General features: G+C 42.8%; 1 protein-coding gene across 5 annotated transcripts in view; it reads right to left on the bottom strand.

Annotated features, from left to right (window-relative positions):
• TMEM45A (transmembrane protein 45A) overlaps positions 1 to 8,535 on the bottom strand; it is a 70,847-nt gene extending 62,312 nt beyond the window's left edge. The window contains exon 1 of one of the 5 annotated variants that reach the window (XR_011503120.1): positions 7,843 to 8,216. The gene's annotated coding sequence lies outside the window, so the exon portion shown is untranslated. Of the gene's footprint in view, positions 1 to 5,083; positions 5,282 to 7,842 lie in introns of those variants that run through there. The other 4 variants (XR_011503115.1, XM_014853292.3, XM_070508559.1 and 1 more) reach the window with 4 other exon arrangements.
• Between the last annotated feature and the right edge of the window lie 16,297 nt (positions 8,536 to 24,832).

Genomic DNA, 24,832 nt, shown 5'->3' with positions numbered 1-24,832 from the left:
TTTTCCTCCTTTTTCTTCCTTTCCCCCCAACAAAGCCCCAGTACATAATTGCATGTAGTTGTAAATTCTTCTAGCTCTTGTATGTGAGCCACCAGCACAGCGTGGCTACTGACAGACAAGTGGTGTGGTTCTGCACCCAGGAACTGAACCCGGGCCACTGAAGCGGAGCACACTGAACTTTAACCACAAGGCCATCAGGGCTGGCTCTAGAGGAACTTTTTAAAAACTAATATATCTTAGTTACATCAGTTAAAAAGAAATATTAATCTGAAATTCAGAAATTCCTTACATTTCACTTTGGTATCTTTTTCTTCTACTAAATTTGTGACAAGCTAAATATAATGCTTTTTATGGAAAGCGTACTTGGTGGGAGACCCTGGGTCAGCGATAGACACGGTCACTCTGCAGGAGGAACTGGATCTACTTAGCCACCCTAGTAGTTGATTCAAGTCCGACACTGAACTAATTATACTTTCAGGTCATTAAGAGGGCATTCAGATGCTTCCTAAACACCTCAGTTACTACCAGGAAAAAACTCCAGCACTGAGGGAGCTCTGGCACTGAGCAAAGTGAAGTTAATCAGAGCTCTACATAATTTGATGAGAAAGAGTTCACCTTTCAGCTTAGTTAAAGAAGTGAGCTTTCAGGGGAATGATGCCACAAGATGAAAAGGGAACCCCCATAAACATCCCTGAGAAGAAGCAATTCCCATCTAATTATTTGTTGTTGGTGTTTTTTACTGAGATGTGATTGACAGAAAACATTATGTTAGTTTCAGGTGTACAACATAATGATTTGATACATGTAGGTATTGTAAAATGATCCCCACACTAAGTCTAGTTGACGTCCATCCCCCACGTGCTTTTTAATTATGACCTTATGAAGAGCTATGCTCCAATTGGTTGGGCCAGTTCTGAGCGTTGGGAAGGAAGGACATCAGCTCACCTGTCAGGGTTGTTACCTTTGGCTGGGAAACTCTTCCCCTGGACCAGCGGTTCTCAAGCCGGGCCAAGCATCAGATCGCTCCAGGGAGCTTTTCACAGATGCCTGGCCTCCTTCTACACCTGTTGAAAAAGAATCCCCAGGGCAGGACGAGAACAGGCATATTTTTTAACAGCTCCCCAGGTGATTGAGCTGCACAGCTGGAGTTATGTACCACAGACTGTAGAATTCTCTAGGGCAGTGTGCTGCCTTTTGGAGGCAGCTGCAATGTTTAATGAAAAGAATACTAAAATCTGATAAATTTTCATATTCCTCACTTACTAGACAAACAGCAAAATTTACATTTCTGAACATCAATTTCCTTAGGCATATAATATTGCTTTTCCAAAAATCAATTTTGACACCTACTAAAGGAAATTCAATAAAGTAATGTATATATTTTTTAGAAGTTGTAGAATTTCAGGCACCATAGAGACAGGTGGCAACACAACACTCGCTTCCTTGCCATGGAAAATGCTGGTCATTTTTTATGAGGGAGAAATAAACGAAGCCACAGAGGATAGGAACCTTTGCACTGGACAGCAAGGAGGAAAGGAGGCATTTGCCTCTGGACCCTTTCCCACTTTAGGAGAGTTGATAGCACCTGAGGGGCCCAGGTTGGTCAGAGTGGTGGCAGGTGGATGGGAAAAAGGACACACTGTCTTCCAAGGCTCCCCTGAGGCAGTTGAGTCAGAGTCCTTGGCAGGAGCTCTGAAGGCCAGAGGAGACTGGAGACAGGCAGATGGCCCTCAGAGAGAGGCCGACAGTCCAGAAAGAGGGAGCAGCGCAAACAAGCCTGGTCTGACAACTCAGCCCAATGCCACTGTTACTTCAAGTGACTTGGTCTTCTAGAGCTTCCGTTTGAGCTCCACTGTCTGTTCTCCATGACAAAATATGCTTACAAAGACCTGTATGTCTCAGCTGACAAGTGGAGATGTTACCAGATATACGTATATGTGTATGTGTTTGAATGTGTATGTATATTGTTAAGTTAAAAAAATCAAAGGCAGAACAATGAATATAAGATGGTCTCATTTACATTTTAGAATTGTGTTTATGTTTAGATCTGTACCCATGAGCGGACTGTTGGAGAAGGACTGGACGGATACAGACTAAAGTATTGACAAATGTTACCTCTGGACAGGGTGGTCGAATGGGAAGGAAGCAAGTAAACGAAGGGGAAGCCATTACTTTTGATTCTGTACACTCTGTGTTGGTCTTTCAACACACATGGATTACTTTTTTAATTCTAAAAGCCAAAAAATATACGGAGGGTTAGGGAAAAAGAAAGAAAGAGAGAGAGAGGGAGGAAGGAAACAAGAGAGGGAGGAAGGAAGCAAGAAAGGAAGGAAGGACAGCTCTCACAACCAATGCCTTTCTTTCTTTCTTCCTTGGAAACATTAAAAGTTACAAGGAGTAGAAATTTTGAGTAATTCTATGAGGAAAACATAATTGAATAAACAAGTTAAGAATGAATCTATATTTTTATACTATGGTTATATCTATGCTAATTGTGTTTATGTAGAGATGAACATTGTAATGACTGATAAGTGAATTGTTTATATATCCACACGCAAAAGAATAAAGCTGGACCCTTACCTCCATCATATGCAAAAATTCACTCAAAATGGATCAAAAACCTAAACATCACAACTAAAACTATGAAGTTCTTTGAAGAAAACAGAGAAGAAAATCTTCATGACATTTGATTTGGCAATGATTTCTTGGATATGACACCAAAACCAAAGGCAACAAAAGAAAAAATTAATTGGACACATCAAAATTAAAAACTTTTGCGCATCAAAGGGTACTATCACCAGAGTGAAAAGGCAACCCAAGGAATGAGTGAAAATATCTGCAAATCAATGCCTGATAAGTAGCTAATATCAAGAATATACTTAAAGATTCCTACAACTCAATAACGAAAAACAAAAACAGCCTGACTTAAAAGCGAGCAAAGGAGCTAAATAGACATTTCTCCAAAGAAGATATACAAATGGCCAATAAATACGCAAAAAGATGCTCGACATCACTAATCATCCGGGAAATGCAAATCAAAACCACAATGAGATACCACCTCACACCTGTTAGAATGGCTATTATTAAAAAAAAAACCAGAATAATAATGTTAGCAAGGATATGGAGAAATTGGAACCCCTGTGCATTGCTGATGGGAGCCAAAAGTAGTGCAGCTGCTGTGGAAAGCAGCATAGTAGTTCCTCAAAAACCAAAAATTGAATCACTTTATGGTCCTGTGATTCCATTTTCTGAGTATATACCCAAAGAATTGAAAAAGGAACTCCAAAAGACATTTGTACACCAGTGTTCATAACAGTAGCCAAAAGATAGTGTATTAGTCAGGGTTCCCCAGAGAAATAGCACCAACAGGAGATAGATAGAGAGATATGTATAGCACCTGGAGGCTGACAAGTCCAGAATCTTCAGGGTAAGCCAGCAGGCTGGAAACCCAGGGAAGTGCTGAGGCCGCGGTTTGAGTCCAAAGGCAGCCTGCTGGCAGAATTCCCTCTTCTTCAAGGGAGATCAGTCTTTTTCTATCAAGGCTCTCAAATGATTGGCTGAGGCCCACTCACATTATGGAGGGTAATCTGCTGAACTCAAAGTCTGCTAATTTAAATGTTAACTTCACCTAAAAAATACCTTCACAGAAATATCTAGCATAATGTTTGACCAAATATCTAGGTACTGTGGGCTAGCCAAATTGCCACAAAAAATTAACCATCACAGATGGAAACAACCCAAATGTCTATCAACAGATGAATGGATAAACAAAATGTAGTATATACTTACAGTGGAATATTATTCAGCCTAAAAAAGTGATAAAATTCTGACACATGCTACAATATAGAAAAACTTTGAAGACATTAGGCTAAGTGAAATAAGCCAGTCATAAAAGGACAAATATTATATGAGTCCACTCATATGAGGTCCATAGAGTAGTCAAATTCACAGAGACAGAAAGTAGAACGGTGGTTGCCAGAAGTTGTGGTGGAGGGTAATAGAGAGTTATTGTGTAATGGGTACAGAGTCTCAGCATGATGAAAAAGTTCTGGAGATGGATGGTGGAGATGGCTGCACAATAACGTGAAAGTATTTAATGCCACTGACCTGTACACTTGGAAATGGTTAAAATGGCAAGTTTTATGTCATGCTTATTTTACCACAAGAAAAAAATGAATTGCTTACATGCATAGGTTTACTACATTGCACACACAATGCTAAATGCTTTATATTGATTTTCTCATTTAATGACTATGGATACCCCCATTTTACAGATAGAGAGAGCGACTTGCTCAAGGTACCAGTAAGAAGCAGAGCCGGGGTGGAAAGCCTCTCAGTCTGACTCGGAGTCTGTGTGCCTCGTGTGTGCTCTACTGAAATGAGTGACTACACTACGGCAGTGAGGTAAAAAGCAAATCAAAATATTTTTCAAACAATATTTTAAAGTTGATTCAATATACATAAAACAATTAAAGTATTCCCAAGAAGGTGTCAAATCCAGCCTGGGTGCGACTAATAACAGAACACCTAAAACACCCCTACATTGACCTTCACCATGAGAAGTTCTTATCCCAAAACCACAGCATCCCAGAAATAAGACAAGAAACCAGGACGCCCAAGAAATAGGAGCAGACTGTTTACCTGGCATGTGCCCCATTTTCCACAAACCTTGGAACATTTCATAATTCCTCTGTTTTTTTGAAATAAAAATACTGTGTTCCCATTTATATTTTTAAATTTTATTTATGTTTAGATCTATACCCATGAGCGGACTGTTGGAGAAGGACTGGAAGGATACAGACGAAACTGTTAACAAGGGCCACCTCTGGACGGGGGGTCGAATGGGAGGAAAGCAGGTAAATGAAGGGGAAGCCACTACTTTTGTCTCCCATACACTCTGTTTCAGTTTTTCAAAGGACACAATCATTCGACTGTCAGTTTTGGATGTCTACACAAGTCCAGGGACTACAGTGGTTCTGTTCGGACCAGATGGAAAGACAGAGTGCCGGTGGGCACCGAGCTCCATCTAAGAAATAAAACGTCCCCCGCCCCATGCACGGCACATCCCGTAGACAAGACTCACGTTGGTATTCTGGGCCCTCCAGGGAAATTTTACCAACTCCACGTCTTCTCCCCCTCCAAGGGTCCTTCTTCCGTGGACTTCTCAGCTTCCCCCAGCAAGAAGAGCAGCCCAGCTGTAGCACTCCTATGGCAGGGTAGACTAGCGCTAAGGCTCGGGCTCACGAGTTACACTGGCTCTGTCTGCATCTGCCGTTTGTTCACTATGTGACCTTGGGCAAGTTTCTTAATCTGCCTGCACCTCTGTCTCCTCAGCTAATAGGTACCATCCTCACAGGGTTGCTGAGAGTCTTACATGAGCCCTCAGAACAATGTCTGCCATGCATTAGGTGGTCAGAAAATGTTAGCCATAGACAGATCAAACAGGCATCTACAAGCCACAGACTGCTCCGGGCACGAGGGAGAATAAAAGGTCCCCCAAAGGAGAGGGACCTGGGAGATCATTTTACAGACTACGGCCCAGAGATGGCCATAACGGCTCAATGTCCTGCCGGAGGAAGTTGCAAAGGTGGTCAGAGCAGCCCCAGAGCCTGGCTCAGGTTCTCTCTGACACAGCACGATGCCCCCAAGGAAGAGAAAGCAAGAGATCTCCAAACTGACTCTGCACTTTGGGGCACATTACAGGTCTTAACTACTTCAGTAATTGTGCATTATAAAGTTGTAAGTATTAACATGTGAATGGACGGTTCTCTCAGCAGGATGAGAAAGCTATTCTGCACACCCCGTGTGTGTATGGGGTGGGGGAGGGGTGCAACAATCACACCCACGTCAAAGACTTTAGGACGTGGCCTGTTTCTGAGAAGTCACCTGGTCATAGCCCAGAACTCAAGACCACCTCAGCAGAACTCCAACAGAGCCCCCACAAAGCGAGCCCAAAAGTGGGGCCCAGACTGTCTGTCAAGCCCTGCCCACACACCTGCAGGCCACAGAAGGCCGCAGGAGCAGGGAGGCCACAGAAGTGGAGCAGATGGGGAGGGTACGCTGGGCAAGAAGTGAAGACTGGACCCCAGAGAGGGATCATTCCAGAAACACCTCCCTTATGTAACTGCTGCCCGTTCAGCACGCTGTCCCCCACTTCCACATCAGCTCTGCATGCCATCTTCTCCACCTCTCCCACCTTCCCAACCTTTCCACCCACTAGCCTCTCACAGACCATCCTGCACCACAACCCAGTGTCCCCAGGATAGACCTGCACTTTCCAGCCTTGGGGCTTTTGCCCATGCCTTCTCTTCCTCCTAGAATGCCTGCCACCTGCTGCTCTGTGATCGCTTTCCCCTCAATCCAACTGTCTGACAAAATCCTTTTCCAGAAATGCCAATCCTTCCATGAAGCCATCCTACAATAAGAAGTCCTCTTACCATCTTCTGCACTCCCAGAACCTTCTAGATCTTTCTGAGGTGCTTGATAAGTTCTACCTCACTCCTCTCTTAAGACTCTCACTCCTTTACGCCCTTATACATTGCAGAGGTCAGAACGGCAGCTGGGAAAACCAAGGAGCAGCAGGGAAGCTGGGAAGGAAGGCAATGAAGAGCGAGTACAACTGCAAAGACTTACTAAGTGCCAGCACTATTCTAAGCGTCTACCATACACTAATTCACCTAGTCCTCAACACAACCCCGGGAGGTGGGTGCTATTATCTCCACATTACAGAGGAGGAAACGGAGGCATGGATAGGCTGCGTAACCCGCCCAAGGTCAGACAGTGGGGCTGTGAATTGAACCAGGCTGGCTGGCTCTTCATCTTGTTTCCCTGCAATACTGCTCCTTCTAACCCTGCATCCCTGAAAACCACTTCAGCTGTTCCACCCGTTGTACGCGCTGCCTTCCTGGATCAAAAACACGCTCGGCAACTTGCAATTACGGCACCAGGTTCCCACCTACTGCGCCATGAGCCAGGAATTAAAGATCAATTCTGGCCAGATCCGCCATGACAGTAAACAACATATGACAAAGTCTCAAACTCAAAACATTGCTCAGAAAGAATTATAGACGTCCGAATGGAATGGGCCCCAGGTCATTCACCTGGCTCAGTATTCACCATCATTTCCGTTTGGCCATCCTGAACCGGAGACCAGAACTATCTGCAGGCGTCAACATCTAAGAATCGCTCTGAGCGTAGTTTTGATAGGACCATGGGATTCACGGACGAGTACAAGGTCATTGTTGTATACAGTGGCCTAGCACATGGTGAATATGTTTTTTAACAATCATAAAGGAAGTGGACCTCCCACTGTGAATAGGAGAATATAGAAAAGATATACCTGGGTTACAACTGCATTCAAATGTAAGTGAAACAGCAATTGCCTATAGAATTCAGATTTTAAATAATTTAATATGACACATCCTATTAACGGAAGCAAAAGTTTTGTTAATAAGCCAGATAATTTTCTCAATCTTCTATCAAAACAGTCGAGGAGCGGGGGATGGATAAAGATTTCAGCTTTACAAATGTATACTCTGTTCTCACAGAAAGAAAATAGAAACATAAATTTATCAGTAGGTTCAACTTCGAAGTTAGGAGAGGCTTACAACAGGATACCAGTTAAATTTCTGTTCCCAGGAAACTTAAAAATAGCATACAGATGACTGAAAAATTAAATTAAATTAAAATAGCGAAGCACAAGAAAAGGAAGCCGAGGGTCTGTGCAGTCTATGGCAGCAAGCCATATTTGTCCCCTTGATGAAGAGAAGATCAGTGAGAAGGCAGACTCAGGACAGAGATTACAGCGGGAGAAATGCGATATCCAGCACGGATCCAACTTACCCAACTCGGTCTGTCTACTCAACACTTTATTTTTCCCACTTTGCCAGTTTTAAATCAGACAGCGACTGGGCTTTTGTTGTTGCTGTTTCTGGTCTTTTGATCTCAAAGCCCCATGAAAATTACACTGTGTGTTGGATAGGATCTGGCCCCGTCTCGCTTTAGGGGGAACAAAGTTTTAGGCTTGGATCCTTGGTTGCTTCTTCGGGAAAACAAATAAATAAGAGAGGCTGGAAGGAGAGGACGTGGGGGACGTGCCCAGCTGATGTCGGGCCGCGAAGGGCCGCACAGTCCCTGGGCGCAGCTGTCCAGATGTGCCTCATCTGGTCCCCAGCGGGCTCCCAGCTCCGGGCCGCGGCATTCCGAAGCTGCAGCTCATTGGTGGCCGCGGTTGCTCGCTGACGACCGATTGGCCGGCCGGCCCGCCACTCCTCGGCCTTGAGCCCGCCCCGCCCGCCGCTCGGTCCTCCATCCTCGGAAGGAACCTGGAAGTGCGGCGCTGATGTGGCACTCGGCGCGGCGGGAGGGGCCGGGAGAGAGGGGTACCCGCTCCGGGGCTTGCCCCTGCCTGGCCCGTGTTGTGCCCATCCTGTTAGCCCGTTAGGCTGCTTTGTTTAAACAGGATGATGTCAATCTGTTTTGGGGAGGAAATGAAGGCGCGCCCAAGGCTCGCTGAAGTCCCTGCATTTCCATGTGGAAGGGACTGGGGCTCCAGGATGCCCACGCCCCCAAAGGGCCTTCAGGCCACGCCTCAGGACTTCACTCTCCCCTCTTTCTCCCGGGAGACAGCAATAAAACCTTCAAAAGCCTGCTGCATGGGGACAGTAGGCTCTTGTTGCCGGAAAAACTTTATAATGAACCCTTCATTGGAGTCCTTATTAACCAGAAAGGTGGTTGTTTCTGATGATTACAGGAGCTCTTTGGAAGACTCGGCTGGTTTGGGGTTTTCTGCCGGGTGGTGGTAGCTGTAGGAAAAGGAGAATGTTCTTTGATTCTGTGAGAATTTAGACAAGACTGCACCAAACGATCCTGGGGAAATCAACTGCTTAGTTGACTAGTTGAAGTCTGCAAATAATTGATATTATAATTTGAGGATATTGACAGAAACGTGACCGCGTTTGAAATATTAAGATGGCAAGAGCTGTACTCATTGGGCCCCACACCGTGAAAGGTGCCAGGTCCTGGACTAAACAGCTTCACCTACATTATCTTATTTAATTCTTCCAACCACCTATGAAGTAGATATAATTATCTCCATTTTCAGATAAAGCTACCCATGCTCTTCAAATGGGAAGCCTATACCAGCCTGTCGCAGAGGTCTCCAATACACGTTTGCAGTACTGCCCCATGGGTAGGTAAATGCACCTGCCTTTTGCCAGGAGGAGGTGAGACAGAATTTATTGTGAGTGCCTCTACCTTCTGATGTCCAAAACTTTCACTATGTAGATGATGAGCTCTTGGTTCGTATTTGTTATCTATTGCTGTGTATCACATTACCACCAATTTAGTAAATGGAAACACCGCACATTTATCATTGCACAGTTTCTCAGGGTCAGAAGTCCAGGCATGGCTTAACTGAATCCTCTGCTCAGGGTCTCACAAGGCTGCAATGCAGGTGTCTGTCAGGCTGCTTTCTCATCTGGAGGCTCAAATGGGGAAGCATCTGCTTCCAAGCTCCCTCAGGTTGTTGGTAGGATTCATTTCTTTGCAGCTGTGGGACTGAGTCTCCAGTTTCTCTCTGGATGTCAGCCCACAGTTGCCCTTCCCTCCTAGAGTCTAGGCTCAGGCCCTACAGTTCCTAAAAGCCAGAAGGTGAATATTATGGGGGGCCGACTTAGAGTCTGTCCACCACAACGGACTAGTCAGACACCTCGGTCTCTATAACCCTGATTGCAATGTCGTCATACCTCCACCCTCCCAAAATTCAGGGCCCTGCTCACCAAGTAGGAAAATATGTGAGTGGATTAATAGCATTCAATCCCTCTGGCAGTCAAGGAAACTCACAAAGGAGAGTTGGCCCGTGACATTAATTATGAATATGACTTTCTAGAACATTTGTAATCTGACAATGGTGCACCTTTTATCAAAATAGCTTTTCAACAATGGGCTGATAGTGAAGGTTTATGATCAACTCTCCAAGACTCATTACCATTGACAGGCCTCTGACATTATTGACCACTGGAACAGCTTTCTCAAAGATCTACTAAAAAAAGGGGCTGGCCCTGTGGCCTAGTGGTTAAGTTCGCGTGCTCTGCTGCAGGCAGCCCAGTGTTTCATCGGTTCGGTTCGAATCCTGGGCGTGGACATGGCACTGCTCATCAAACCACGCTGAGGCAGAGTCCCACATGCCACAACTAGAAGGACCCACAACAAAGAATACACAACTATGTACCGGGGGACTTTGGGAACGAAAAAATAAAAAATCTTTTTTAAAAAATCTACTAAAAAAAAGATTTCTGGGGACTTCTGCTTGCAAGAAGATGGGGTAGACATAATTTTCCCTGCTTCTCCTGCTAGGACAACTATAGCTCCTGACTTTATATATAAACAAGCATAAGAAATCTTTGAAAGGTTGAAAGAAGACTACAGAGAGGCCAGAAATCTAAGGACCCAAGGAATGATGTGATGGCGAGTTCCTTGAGTTTTCTGTTTATCTCATTGACTCAGACGTGGAACCCAACAAAAGCCTATTCTCTCTCACCAAAGGTCCAGAAAGGAGGAGCTGAGAAAGACAAAAAGAAACCTTTAGACAATATTGGCTCTACTGCAGCCAAACACCACAAAAAGAACTGTGGCTCTGCCCGTAGCCACACCAGCAAAGGCCAAATGGGATCCTGGACTTCCACCATCATCAGGCAATAATAAGGTGAAAAGAAAGGACTAGTTCTTTGAAAAGATCAATATAATAGTCAAACTTTTAGCACAACTGACAAAGAAAATAAAGAGAGAAGACACAAATGACTAATGCCAGGAACAAAATAGAGGATCTCTCTACAGACCTTGCAGGCATCCAAAAGAAAATAAGAGAATACTACAAACAACTCTACACACATAAATTTGACTTAAATAAAGTGGACCAATTCCTTGGAAAACACAAATTACTGCAACTCACCCAATATGACATAAATAATTTGAATTGCCCTGTAACTTTTAAGGAAATTGAATTCATAATTTAAATATTCCCAAAAAAGTAAATCTGCAGGCCCAGATGGCTACACTGGAGAACTCTACCAAATGTTTAAGGAAGAATTAACACCAATTCTACATAATCTCTTCCAGAAAATAAAAGAGGAGAGAACACTTCCCAATTCACTTTGTGAAGACAGTATGACTGATGCAAAGCCAAACACAACCAAAAAGACAAAACTACAGACCAGTATCCCTCATGAATATAGATGCAAAAATCCTTAACAAAATTTTAGCAAATGAGGAGCCAGCCCTGATGGCCTTGCGTTTGGCTGTCACTGCTTTGATGGCCTGGGCTCCGTTCCCAGGTGCGGAACCACACCTCTTAGCTGTCAGTAGCCATGATGCAGCAGCAGCTCACATAGGACTAGAAGCACTTACAGCTAGGGTACAGAGCTATGGACTGGGGCTTTGGGGAGAGAAGGAAAGAAGGAAGATTGGCAACAGATGTCAGCCCAGGGTGAATCCTTCCCTACAAAGAAAGAAAAAGGGCATTAAAAAGAATTAACAAATGGAATTCAGCAACATATAAAAATAATTATACCATGACCAAGTGGGTTTTATCCCAGGGATGCAAGGCTTGTTCAATATTAAAAAATCAATCAATGTAATCCATGATATTGACACCATAAAGAAGAAAAATCACACAAACCTATCAATCAATGTAGAACAAGCGTTTGACAAAACTCGGCACCATAAAATTTCTTAGAAAAAGAGGAACAGAAGAGAACATTCACAATTTGATAAAGAGCTCCTATAAAAACCCCACAGCTGATGTCACACAATGTGAGAGACTGGATGCTTTCCATACCTACTTTGTGACTTTATTTATATAATATCCTTGCAATGACAAAATTATAGAAAGGGAGAACAGATTCATGGTTGCCGAGGAGGGTTATGGGGATGATGAGGTGGGAGGGAAATGAGTGTGGCTATAAAAGGACAACATGAGGGATCCTTGTGGTGATGGAAATGTCTGTAGCTTAACTATATCCATGGGATATGGATGGGAGAGTGTACGATGATTTTGCAAAATATTACCATTGGGGAAAACTGGTCAAAGGGTGCATGAGTTCTCTCTGTATGATCTCTTACAACTGTATGTGCATCTACAATTATCTCAAAATAAAATGTTTAATTATGGAAAAGATTTCTGACCCTGTCTCCCTCACCACTTCCTGGTCCGCACAACTTGGGACAGCAGTTTGGTCACTGGATGCAGCCCTCTCCTGAAGGGACCAGCTCCTCTCAGCGGCTTTCTGGGTCACATTCTGGATGAAAGAGGTGGAGGGTTCTACAGAAGCTTTTTGAAAATTTAGAATTCTGCCCTGACCATTCTTTCCCCCTAATAGCACACCCTCCAAATGGCAGCTTGGCCAAAGGTGGGCCTATAGGATCCAAATTTAATCCTGGTTTGAGCCACCTGCATTTTCTTGCTGGTTTGGCATGGTCCTAGATCCTAAGGACAGTGAACAGTCGGTTGAGTACACTACTCACCGAGTCCTCCTGCAATAGGCTGTGCCTAACCCTCTGGACAAAAGATGTGGATGTGACTGGGAAAGAGGTGAGGTTATAGCTCCTGGAACAGACACACTGATTTTGTAAAGGGGAAGGGAGAGCAAAAGCCTGGTACCTGAGGAGGGACACAGTGAACCCAGGACCTGCAGTGGAGTAGGGGGAACATAATCATTCTTTGTCTTTGGGTGCCTCTTTGCCTTCCCCAGGGAAGATGCCTTGATGCAACTCTCCCAAACTGTTGCAAGCATTTTAGGTGACACTCTAGGTCTGTCATCTCCTGTCAGACAACTCTGACCACAATTTAATAGCTGTTCCCCTCAACCTTACCAAAAAGTCTATTGGAAACAGAAAGCATGACTCCAGCTTCCATACCTTGCCCACAGGACACTTACCAACATCTCTGAAATGCCACTTGGCTAATGGCATGGACAAACAGGACACGTTGGAAAGACTACCTGAGGGACTAGCCTCAATTGTTCTACCTTAACTGGGAACCCTCAGGCTTACCAACTAACCAGGGGGCCACATTGGGGGCGCTATCCATCTTCTGATGCAGACTTCCCTGAGCAGCCCCAACAATTGTCAACAACCCTGGTCTTTCCAGGGACACCATGTGCATCCCCAGGACTCCACTGCTTGAAGTGGAAGCCCGGGATTAACTTGCCTATTTCCAAAAAACACAATGAGTTGCATCTTAGGAATAATCATCAGAGACCTACAAATGTTTAAACAAACACCACAGCAGATCGTGTACCTTTCAGACCACTGAGGAGATCTCTCAAAAATGATACTACTTGGTTACTTGGAGAAGCTTCCCAGAGGGATAGATGACTCATTACTTATGCAACGCTGCTGGCAGTTTTCCCTGCTCAGGAGTCATCCAATTAGAAAAGATCTTGGAAGATGTACTCTTTACTTTAGCTGAAGTAATCAAGGACACTACCTTGGTCCTCTAAGGCATTCAGGTCAGCCTCAAACCAGAGGTCAGGATTGTTAAGGATGATAGGCTGTCTCATTACAGGCCCAAGACAAAGTCTGTGCAGTCATGAATAATCATGAATCTAGAGTCTTGCCTTGGGCCAACTGGAAAGGTCAACCCAGAAACTTAAAGAGAAAGTCACTTGGCTTTCTAAGGTTGACTCTGATTTTGGGAGTTGGTTTATGACTCCCATAAACTCTGGTTTATGAGAGTTCTTCAGCAGGTTGAAGCCAGGACGCTGGGTTGGGAGGGAGGCAGGTTTGAGGTCAATGCTGCTGCTTGGATTCCTGTTTATGGTAGTCTTAATTAAATGCTATCTGGGACAAATTAAACAGATTTGGTCTCAGTCCTTGTTGGTCAGATTAATCAGATTGGCTGATGGAGTGGCATTCTTGTGGAAAATATGGTCCAAGTTAAGACTGTATAGAAACAAGGGATGATATTGTTTGGGAGATGATTTTCCATGGATGTCTCAAGTTTCTGCATGTCTTATGATCGAAAGAACTGACAGCCTTTGTTCCAGACTATCTTCTCAAGAATATTTATAGAGTAAACAGCCTTGGAAAATAGTTATAATGTCTCCTTCCAGAACAGAGGGCATTTTTGTTTAATGATAAAGATAATATCTCCTTCCAGAGCAGAAATTGGAAAGGTTTGCTTGTAACCCATTATAAAATATTGGGGTTTTCTAAGCTCAGGAACCCACCATATGTTCAGGCATTAGCTGGCTTTCATCCTATTGGATTTGGGGTTGTGGGAACCAGCTCAAATGCTGATACTCCAGCTGCTGTTATTACTGTGAGTAATAAACTGTCCTTTGTCTCTGCTTCAACAGTCTCATGTCCTCTGTCATCATCTGTGACACTGTGGCAGACGAACTTGTTGGCTTACATGTAGGGTAAAAGCTCAGGATCTTCACAGTTCTTGATGGGAACACCATAGTCTATCAGCCATCACCACAGATCCCTGCCAGTCAAGGACTTTGGTTGCTACTCTGACCTTGTTTCCCATTACAGCCATTAAATTCACCTTGCATCTGAGGTTAGTGTCCCACCTGCAGTCTCATATTCTGAAATCTTATCACTGTTTTTAGGGAGCCCAGCACTATGGTAGTATCACCTACCATCAACCCAAGCCTACCATTGATGGCCACTGCTTCTCAAAGACACCAAGTGCTCACCCTCTTACCAGAGCATTTCTTATTACCTAATGAATGGAGTGTCCTCTGGGCTGTCTTGGGTGACACGATCAAGGGATGGATCCTCTGGTCTCATATAATAAATCCACTCTAATATCCCCCACTTCCTGAGCCCTCTGATACCTTCCTCAATACTCTGTCAGGGCAGTTCTGGCATTTCCACCTCTTTTATTATGAATCTTTGTCATACCCAAGCTTTAAGGAGTCATTCCAACAGGCTGTCAGAGCAGACTCCAAGTGTCCTTGCCAGGTCACTAACTTCTAAGTCACAGGACAGCGGTACCACATCCATCAACTCTTTCCTGTCTGGGCTTCTATTTCACCACATATACTCCAGTGCTCACATACTCGCCTGGTTCCTGCTAGTTCAGATTAGCTGGGTGCTGAAAATCTTTTGGGAAGCAAGGTATTTCATTTTGGTGACAGAACTGTATTTCTCCACTTAGGCTATCCGTCTAGAGGCAGTGAGTTCTAGGGGGGCAAATCTTGAGAAGGATGAACACTGCCCTGTGAAGCAGCCGCTTCGGGGGGTCTCTCATGGTTACCAGGCAAAGTGAGACTACTCTCCTCTAACAAACAAAAGGCACTGCCTCTGCCAACCTCCAGGGTTTCGGGAAATCAGGCAGCCCAAGCTTCTCCAGCACGTCCACTCCAGTATCTCCATCACAGGTCTCAGAACCCACTTCTTGGTCAGAGCTCTGGCTTTAGCACAGGAGATGTATCAAGGCTACTTATTCAGTCTCCTTTGCAGCTCTGCTATGCTTTCTGCTAAATCTAGGGCTTGATTTTTGTCACCATCTGCTGATGCCTGCAAGTGATGAGGGTCTCTTTAAACACTGCCTTTGAGGCCTTCTGGCTTTCACAGCCTGGACGGAGGTGACAGTTGGCTGAACTGAGCCTGCCATTCTCTTCTTTGAGGCATTCAAGGCAATTAACCAAAGCCCATTGACTCTAAATTCTTATAATCTATTCTCCTAATCCTGTCTGACCCTATTGCATAACCTAGTGTTTCCTCTTCCACTTATAGCTCATCCCAATGCATGAAGGTAAGATTCTGAGTAATCGTGATGCTGGAGCACACCAGAGATGATCCCTGCCCCGTTTCCATAGCAAGGGAATCCTTGTTGTCATCTCACCAAGTGATCCGAATCCAGAGGCCCATCCTAATTACCAGTTTTCCAATTCTATCTCCAGTAACATGTCTTAGATTGGGTTCCCCCCTCCCTCAAAAAAATCAGAACCTGGGGTCAGAACTTGGATGCAGATAGTTCACCGCTAGGTGATCCCAGGAAGCAGGAGCGAGGGAGCTGAGAGAGCAAGACAAGGAAGGAGGAAGAGCCATTAATAGGATGTGTTACCAAGGTCACCACTGTGGCTAACAGGAACTAGCATGCCCAGGGACCACCAGAGAAGCCTACAGAATGCTTCCCGTAATTGTGCCCCTGAAGGACAGCAGGCTGGAGCGTTAGTCACCAGCTCCTCCCCTCCTTTGGTTGAGAGTTGCCCCTGAGGGCATTAACTCCCCTCTCTTCCAGACTGTACTTGCTTTCTTTTGGCATCAGAGAAGTCCCTGGGGCCAAAAGTGAACCCATCCACCTTGAGTCCTTGGGGTGAGATGCTGTTCCCCTGAGGTCAGCCTGAGCTCACAAGGGATTGTCTACTAAATTGCCCTGGAAATCGGAAGTGGACTAAGGGCATGTGACAGAAGGCGCCAGAGGCATCACCAACAACTCCCAAACCAAGAGAAGGGGAAAATGGGATAGTAGAAAATGCTAAAGTAAAAGAAATCAATAAAGGAGAGAAAAGAGGACAGAGAAAAGGTGGGACAAATAGAAAGCACATGGTAATATGGTGGATTTAAGCAGCGATATATCAGTAATTACATTAAATGAAAGTAAACCAGACGATCCAAATAAAAGACGTATTGTCAGAGTAGACAAAACACACACACACTAATGCATACACAACTATATGCTATTTACCAAAAAAGCATCTAAAATAAATAACATATGAACACCAACCAAAACAAAGCTGTGAAAAGTGTGCCTATAAAAGAAAGACTGGAAAAAACGTTGACAAAATATTAATCACACTTCTGTCTAAGTAGATGGGTTTTGGGTGATTTTTACCTGCTTCTTGTTTGTCTTCCAATTTTTCAACAATCAACATGTAGTATATTACCCTTTAAAAAATAAAGGTTTTTTCAAAGTAAAATAATGGATTAGATCAATGAAACAGAGTAGAAAGTCCAGAAATAGAGTCACATGTATATGCTCAATAGATGTTTGACAAAGGTGCAAAGAAATTCAGTGGAGAAAGGATAGAGTTTTCAACAAATTGATGGGACAGTTGAGTACTCATATGCAAAAAGAAACAATTTTTTTTAAATCCACCTGTCCATACTTTGCAACATAAGCAAAAATTAACTCTGAATTGATCATAGACCTAAACATAAAAACTAAAACTAGTAGCACATAGCAGAAAATCTTTTATGACCTCGGGTTAGGTAAAGATTTCTTAAATACACCAAAAGCACAATCTATAAAATAAAAAAACAGTAAGTTGGACTTCAAAATTAAGAAGTTCTGCTCTTTGAAAAACACTATTAAAAGAATGAAAAGACAAGCCATATACTGGAATAGAGTATTTGCAAAAGACGTATCTGCTAAGGACTTGTACCCAGAATATATATGGAACTCTTAAAAAAATAAAAACTACCCAGCTTTTTCAAATGGGCAAAATACTTGAACAGAATTCATTTAAAAAAAAGATATACTGATGGTAAATAAGCACATAAAATGATGTTCAATGTCATTAATCATTTTGGAAATGAAAAATTAAAACCACAATGAGATACTATAACACATCCATTAGAACAGCTAAAATGAAAAAGGTTGGCCACACCAAGCACTGGTCAGGATGTGCAGCGGGTGGAATTCGCATATACTGCTGGTGAGTATGCAAAATAGTGCAACTGCTTTGGAAAACAGTTTAATAGTTTTAAAAAGTTAAACATACACTTCCAATCCATCCATAAAACAATGAAAGCATGTGTCCACAGACAGACAATGAAGTATACAGCAACTTTACTTGTAATCACCAAAAACTGGAAACAGCCCGTATGTCCATCAATAGGTGAATGGATAAACAGAGTGTGGTGCCTCCAGACTGTGGGATACTCAGCAATAATCAACATAGATGAACCCAAAATAACCGGGCAGAGTGAAAGAAGTCAGACAAAAAAACTCATTCTGTATGATTCCATTTACAAATTTCTAGGAAATGTAAATTAATCTATAGTGACAGAAAGTAAAAGGATGGTTTTCCAAGGGCAAGGTGGGAGGGTTATTGGAAGGAGAGAGAGAGAGGGCTTACAAGGGGACACCAGTATATACATGTGTCAAACTGTGTCAAATCGGTAAATTTTATGTTATGAATATTTAACTACAATAAAAAAGACAAAATTATCAAATTGTACACTTTAAATATGGGCAGTTTATTATATGCCAATTATACCTTAACAAAGCTGTTTTCAAATGGTGTTTTTAAATAAAATGATGCCGTAAAAAATCATTATGCAAAAAAATTTTATCCCACAATTGTTATTTCTTAAGGATAGGTTCCTATAAGAAAATTTACCAGGTCAAATAGTAGTAACAGTTTCAATGTTCTTGAGACAAATTACTGTCAAAAAAAAGTTGAACAAATTTTTACTTTTAATATTGCATCTCACCCTCTCCAAGCTCTGAGAATTAATTCCTCTAAACATCTGCAAATTTGATCATTTTAAATGGCCTCTTATTTTTATTAACATTTTTTTTTAGGAAGATTAGTCCTGAGCTAACTGCTGCCAATCCTCCTCTTTTTGCTGAGGAAGACTGGCCCTGAGCTAACGTCTGTGCCCATCTTCCTCTACTTTACATGTGGGATGGCTACCACAGCATGGCTTGCTAAGCGGTACCATGTCCACACCCAGGATCCTAACCGTTGAACCCCGGGCTGCCAAAGTGGAATGTGCAAACTTAACTGCTGCACCACTGGGCCAGCCCCTCATTAACACTTTTATTACAATGTTACGCCATATTTTAAACAGAAAGTTGACAAACTAGAGAGCTTCATGTGAAGGCATTTAGGGTGATGAGGCTGTGGAACTCAGGTTCTGTGAGACATGATGGATGATGGCACAGAAAGTTCACCTGAGGAAACGCCCTGGGACCAGAGACGCAGAGGAAGGCAGGAGCACTCAGCTCCGGGAACTGTGCTGACATCATTCAGGAGAGAAAGGAGACTGCTGCAGGGTACCAGAGGGAAAGAAAGAGACTGGCTCCTGTGGATGGAGCTCTTCCGAAAGGGAGGTAGCGGTTCGGGATGAGAAAGGACCTTTCGGAGGAGGGAGGCAGGTAGAGGCAGGATGACAACAATTCAACTACAACAGCTTTAGTGCAATAAATAGGCTGCCTTCCCAGCCATGGCAATCATCAAGAAAAGCCTGGAACACACGTGGCGTTCATTGCAGAGGGACTTCCTGACTCAATTAGGAATTCGGACACTACAGTCTTTAATCAGATGATCTTTATTTTTTTTTCCAGTTTTGTTGAGATAGAATTAACATACGTCACTGTAGGAGTTTCAGTTGTACAGCATAAACAATGGACACATATATTGTGTAACCATTACCACATTTAGTTAACATCCATCATCGCATATAAATACAATAAAAAGAAATGGGAAAAAAAGAAAAAAGAAATTTTCTCCTTGTGATAACTCTTAGGATTTACTCTCTTAACGGCTTTCCTATATATTATACAGCAGTGGTAAGCATAGTCATCATATTGTACGTTACGTCCTGAGGACTCACTGATCAGATGGTCTTTAAAATTCTTCTGATTTTGTTTCTCTCATTCCCCCTCCTTCACATTTTTTTTTCTATTTGCTCCTGCACTTCCCTGGAAATAGTAACTTGTCATTATCTTACTATGTTTACAAACTGAGAGGTGAGAAATAAAGCCACTGGTTTATAAGAATGTAGTGAGCATCCTTTAAACACGAATTAACTGATCACAAGTGAGAGATGTATTTCAGAGACGGAAGGGAGATTCCTTGGAAAGTAATCGGTTGGCTCCTTAATTGTGTTAAAAAGGCTCATGACCAGTACAACATTATTATTACCCCGTAATGAATGGCTCACCAGTGCCCGTCCCAAGTGGAAAATCTAAACAGGCAGACACAATAGTCATTATGAAGATTTCATTTGTTTACACTTATCCCTCCACCGAAACATTTGAAGGCAATTTACACAATAGCAATGAGAACGTGCTATGAAGAAGGATGTATCGTGCCCAGAATACTGAGGAGGGAGAAGAGAGGGGAGAGGTGAGAAGAGTTTGAAACAATGTCTTCTTCATTAAGTTTGAAAGCCAGCTAGAGGTATTTGATGCCATGCTAAAAGGTTTTGATTCAATTCTGTAAATAATGAGGAGCCCACCAAGTCTTTAAGCTAGAGAGTGACAAGGTATTTTTTTTTTTTTAAACAAGTTATCTCTGGGGAAGGGATGTGTAGATTTCTGTTTACTCTGTCTTCCTCACTGGAACGTTAGCTACTGGAAGACGGGGTTTTTATCTGTCTTGCTCACTGTTGTCTCCCCAGCACAGCACAGGCAGTCAAAATATCTCGTTGAATGAACAAGTAAATCCTGGCAATTAGCAAGCAAGGGAGAAACTCAGAGGTCATGAGCCAAAGCAAAGCGTGGCGGCAGTCTGGAGTATAAGCCACGCAGGAGCTGCGGGATCACATGTGTGCACAAGCTGGGGGAAAGAGGCTGGTAAAAATAGAGGGGTCCACAGCTCACTAGTGTTTTTGTTTATTTGCTTGTATTTTTATTGACATGTAATTGACATATATTAGTTTCAGGTGTACACATAATGATTTGATATTTGTATATATTGTGCAATGATCACCACAATAAGGCTAATTAACACATATCACTACACATAGTTACAATTTTTTTTCTTGTGATGAGAACTTTTAAGATCTTAGTAACTTTTAAATATACAATAGAGTATTATTAACTATAGTCACCATGCTATACATTACATCCCTGGGACTTATTTATTTCATAACTGGAAGTTTGTACCATTTGATGCCCTTCACCAATACCACATGTGCATGCATGCACGCACACACACACACCTGCTTCTGGCAACCACCAATCCTTTCTCTGTATCTATGAGCTTGGTTTTGTGTGTGTGTGTGTTTGTGTGTTTTAGATTCCACATGCGCAAGATCATACAGTATTTGTCTTTGTCTGACTCATTTCACTTGGCATAATGCCCTCAACATCCATCCATGTTGTCACAAATGGCAGGATTTCTTTCTTTTTTATGGCTGAATAATATTCCATCATGCATATATACTACAATTTCTTTGTCCATTCATCCATCAATGGACACTTAGGCATTTTCCATATCTTGGCTATTGTAGATAATGCTGCTATGAACATGGGGGTGCAGATATGTTTTCAAGTTAGTGGTTTTTGTTCCCTTCAGATCAATGCCAAAAGCGGAATTGCTGGATCACATGGTACTTCTATTTTTAATTTTTTGAGAAGCCTCCATACTGTTTTCCATAGTGGCTACACCAGTTTACATTCCCACCAACAGTGCACAAGGGCTCCCATTCACTATTGTTTTTTTCTTCATGTCTCCACATGTGCAGATGGGGCAGAACTGTGTTCAGACAATTCATATGATAACTGGCTCCAAAGCTATAGCAGGAACTCAGCCAAAATAGAGTTATATAATCCAAGGGTAAAATAGGATGTTAAAAACTCCAAAGACAGAAAATTAGAATTCATTCTCTCTCCCTTCATCAATTTAAAATTCCCCATTTTACAAATGTAAATCATCTGCACAGTATTTTAAGCCCTCTTTCTCAGTTTGTGCCCCATGGAGATAACCAGTTTATTATCTTCCATTATGTGTACCTGTAAATACATTAATAAGTCATAAAAATTACCCTACATTTAATGTTAAATCCAACCTTTGAGCGTTTTGATAGGAAATGCTGCGGTCCTCTCGTTTCTGCTTGAAAGCAGAGGTGGTGACTGTCATTGTGCAGACACTGAGGCTTCTCTGTGCCCGGCATGTCCTGTCTTAATGTCGGCTCAAGTCTGCCCCCTAGAGGCCAGTAACCAGAGTGCCTTGACGGTAATGCTGAACTCTGTGATAAAGTTCGTAATTCTGACACTGGGCTTTTCCGGAGGACTGCCAATTTCTATTTTATATGACTGCATTATTTGAAAGTATGTCAGATATTTCTTTTACAAGTAAAAAAAATGTTTTCATTTTCGGGGGAAAATATTAACTACAAATACTTTTTCATAGGAAGAATTAATTCAAGTTTTAGGACTCTGGTTGTTTAGAGTCACACTCTCAAACTATATTTATTGAGACACTACTATGTGACAGGCACCTACTGGGGTCTGGGAATGCAAAGATGATTAAGATATGGCTCCTGCCACTAAGAGTTCACAGTCTAGAAGGGAAGACAGACAGGTAAGGAAGTCACTATGTTGCATGATAAAACCTACGTGAGTTAGACTATAGCACAGAAGAGAATATGAATGGACAAGGGCATTTTTACTTGGAGAGGAAAGGATGGGAGGAAGGAAGAAAGGGAGGACAGAATAAGGTGTGATAAACTTTGGACTGTTGTAACTAGTATTGGGCCAGTTAACCCCAAATAATACCATGGATTAATTAAATTCCAATACTTTTTAAGCTCAGGAGCATTCAAAAAGTAAAATTCAAGTAATACAAAAAGAGGCTTGAGAGTTAGGGTATAGATCAGTGCTGTCCAATAAAAATATAATATGAGATACAGAAGTAATTTTACCTTTTTTAGTAGCCACATTAAAAATAGAAGAATGGGGGCCAGCCCAGTGGCACAGCAGTTAAGTTCACACATTCCACTTCAGTGGCCCAGGGTTCACCAATTGGGATCCCAGCTGCAGACCTACACACCGCTTGTCAAGCCATGCTGTGGTAGGTGTCCCACATATAAAGTAGAGGAGGATGAGCACAGATGTTAGCTCAGGGCTAATCTTCCTCAAAAAAAAAAAAAAATAGAAGAAGGAGCCAGCCCAGTGTCATAGTGGTTAAGTTCACATGCTCCACTTTGGTGGCTCAGGGTTTGCTGGTTCAAATCCCAGGCACAGACCCATACACCACTCATCAAGCCATGCTGTGGCAGCGTCCCACATGCAAAATAGAGGAGGATTGGCACAGATGTTAGCTCAGGGCCAATCTTCCTCAGCAAAAAAAAAAATATATATATATATATGTATATAAAGAGAAGGAAAAAACAAGAGAAATTAATTTTAATAATATACTTTATTTAATCAAATATACCCAAAATATTATCATTTTTCTTAGAATAAAGGCAAGATATAAAGGGCCTGAAATGGGATCGTGGCAATGACAATGGAATTGGGTAGATCCAAGTGTTATTTAGAGGCAAGATAGGGAAAAGTTGATGATTATTTGGGTGGAGAACAAGAGGAGTACAAGATGTCTCAAACCCAACCAGGTTCTTGTTTGATGACTGGTCAATGATGCTTCCATTCACTGAGACAGGGAACACAGGAGGGGCAGATTAGGGGCACACAGAGCAAGAAATAGTAGTTTACTTTTAAAGGATGAGTTTGAGATGCCTGTGAAACCTGCAGCTGGTTCCACATCCAAGGGCCAGTTCTGTACGTGAGTGTGGTGCTCAGGGGAGAGGTCTGCACCACAGGGAAGGAAGTGGGGATCATCAACACACAGGGCGCTGACACCGCAGGAACGTGTGAGACTGTCCAGAGAGAATAAGGCAAGCGAGAGAGGTGCCTAGGCAGAGCCCAGAGGAAAAGCAATATTTAAGGGATAAGGATCCCTCACCAACGGCCAACCAGGGGTGATCAGAGAAGTACAGGGAAACCCAGAAGAATATAGAAAACAGCCAAAGAGAGAACCTCAAAGGAGAGACAGCAGTCAGCAACGTCAGAAGCTTCCAGAAAGTTAAGCAAAGGACGTGGAGGAATGTTTTCATAGACTTTGACAGTAAGGAAGTCATGGGTGACTTTGATGAGAACAGTTTCTGTAGCTGATGAGGACACAAGTCACATTGCCACAGACTGGAAATTGAGGGGGAAGGGTAGATAACTCTTCAAGAAGTTTTCTCTGAAAGGGAAGACAGCTAAGGTGGTAACTGCTGGACATCAAGAATGGTACCTAGGTATGTTATAGGGGAAGGTTTTTAAGACAGAAGAGACTTGAGCATGTTTTAAAGCTATTGGAAAAGAACCATGAAAATTATGCACTAGACTATTTTATTGATTTGAAAAGATGTTACTTAACGTTGTATTGTTAATGGAAATGAGCTCATGTCTGAAAAAAGTTTCTCACGTGTATGTGTGTATGTTCACACAGATAATATTCTGGAAGGACACATACCAAAGTATTAACCACGTTTATCTCTGAGTAGGTACAATAAAAGGTTTTTAATTTTTATTGCTTTTCTTCATCTGTACTTTTCACCATGAGAAGTTTTGTTTTGTGATATAAAAAAGGCAATAAGCTGGGGACTTCATTTTCAGAGGATCCCCTGCTCCAGACACTCTGGTCCTGAAAGTGTGTTGAAAATAGACTTTCTTCTAGTTTGATAAAATATATTGTAAAATTCCTAATCACGATTTTTCCAGGAACTGCCGTCCTTGAGTCCAGGGAGGGGAAGAACCCTGACTGGTATCCAGGCTACAGTAGGAGGTGGCTACTGTCTCTGCCAGTCAGCCACTGGCCAAGAGAACGCCCTCCAATGGGTAGGCCACCTCTCCCCAGACCTTTCTGTGGTGGCCACAGAAGATGAGTGGACTGTCCCCAAATCTGAAACTTGGTTGGCAAGACTGAAAAGTGTACCTGAAGCGAGGTGGGGTGACAACTGTTTTCCCCACAACTACAGCATAATGCAGACCTTGACGGTGGGTCAGGCCCATCCTCCGCTCTGTAGTGATAAACAGGCAAACCTCACCGGGTGGTAGCTTGAGGTCATCTTTGACATGGGTGAAAATGCGTAA

The sequence above is a fragment of the Equus asinus genome, chromosome 5 (assembly GCF_041296235.1).
Source record: "Equus asinus isolate D_3611 breed Donkey chromosome 5, EquAss-T2T_v2, whole genome shotgun sequence".
In the NCBI taxonomy this organism is placed as follows: Eukaryota; Metazoa; Chordata; class Mammalia; order Perissodactyla; family Equidae; genus Equus; species Equus asinus.
The sequence above is the reverse complement of the archived record's forward strand: the minus strand, read 5'-3'. Positions and strand labels throughout refer to the sequence as shown.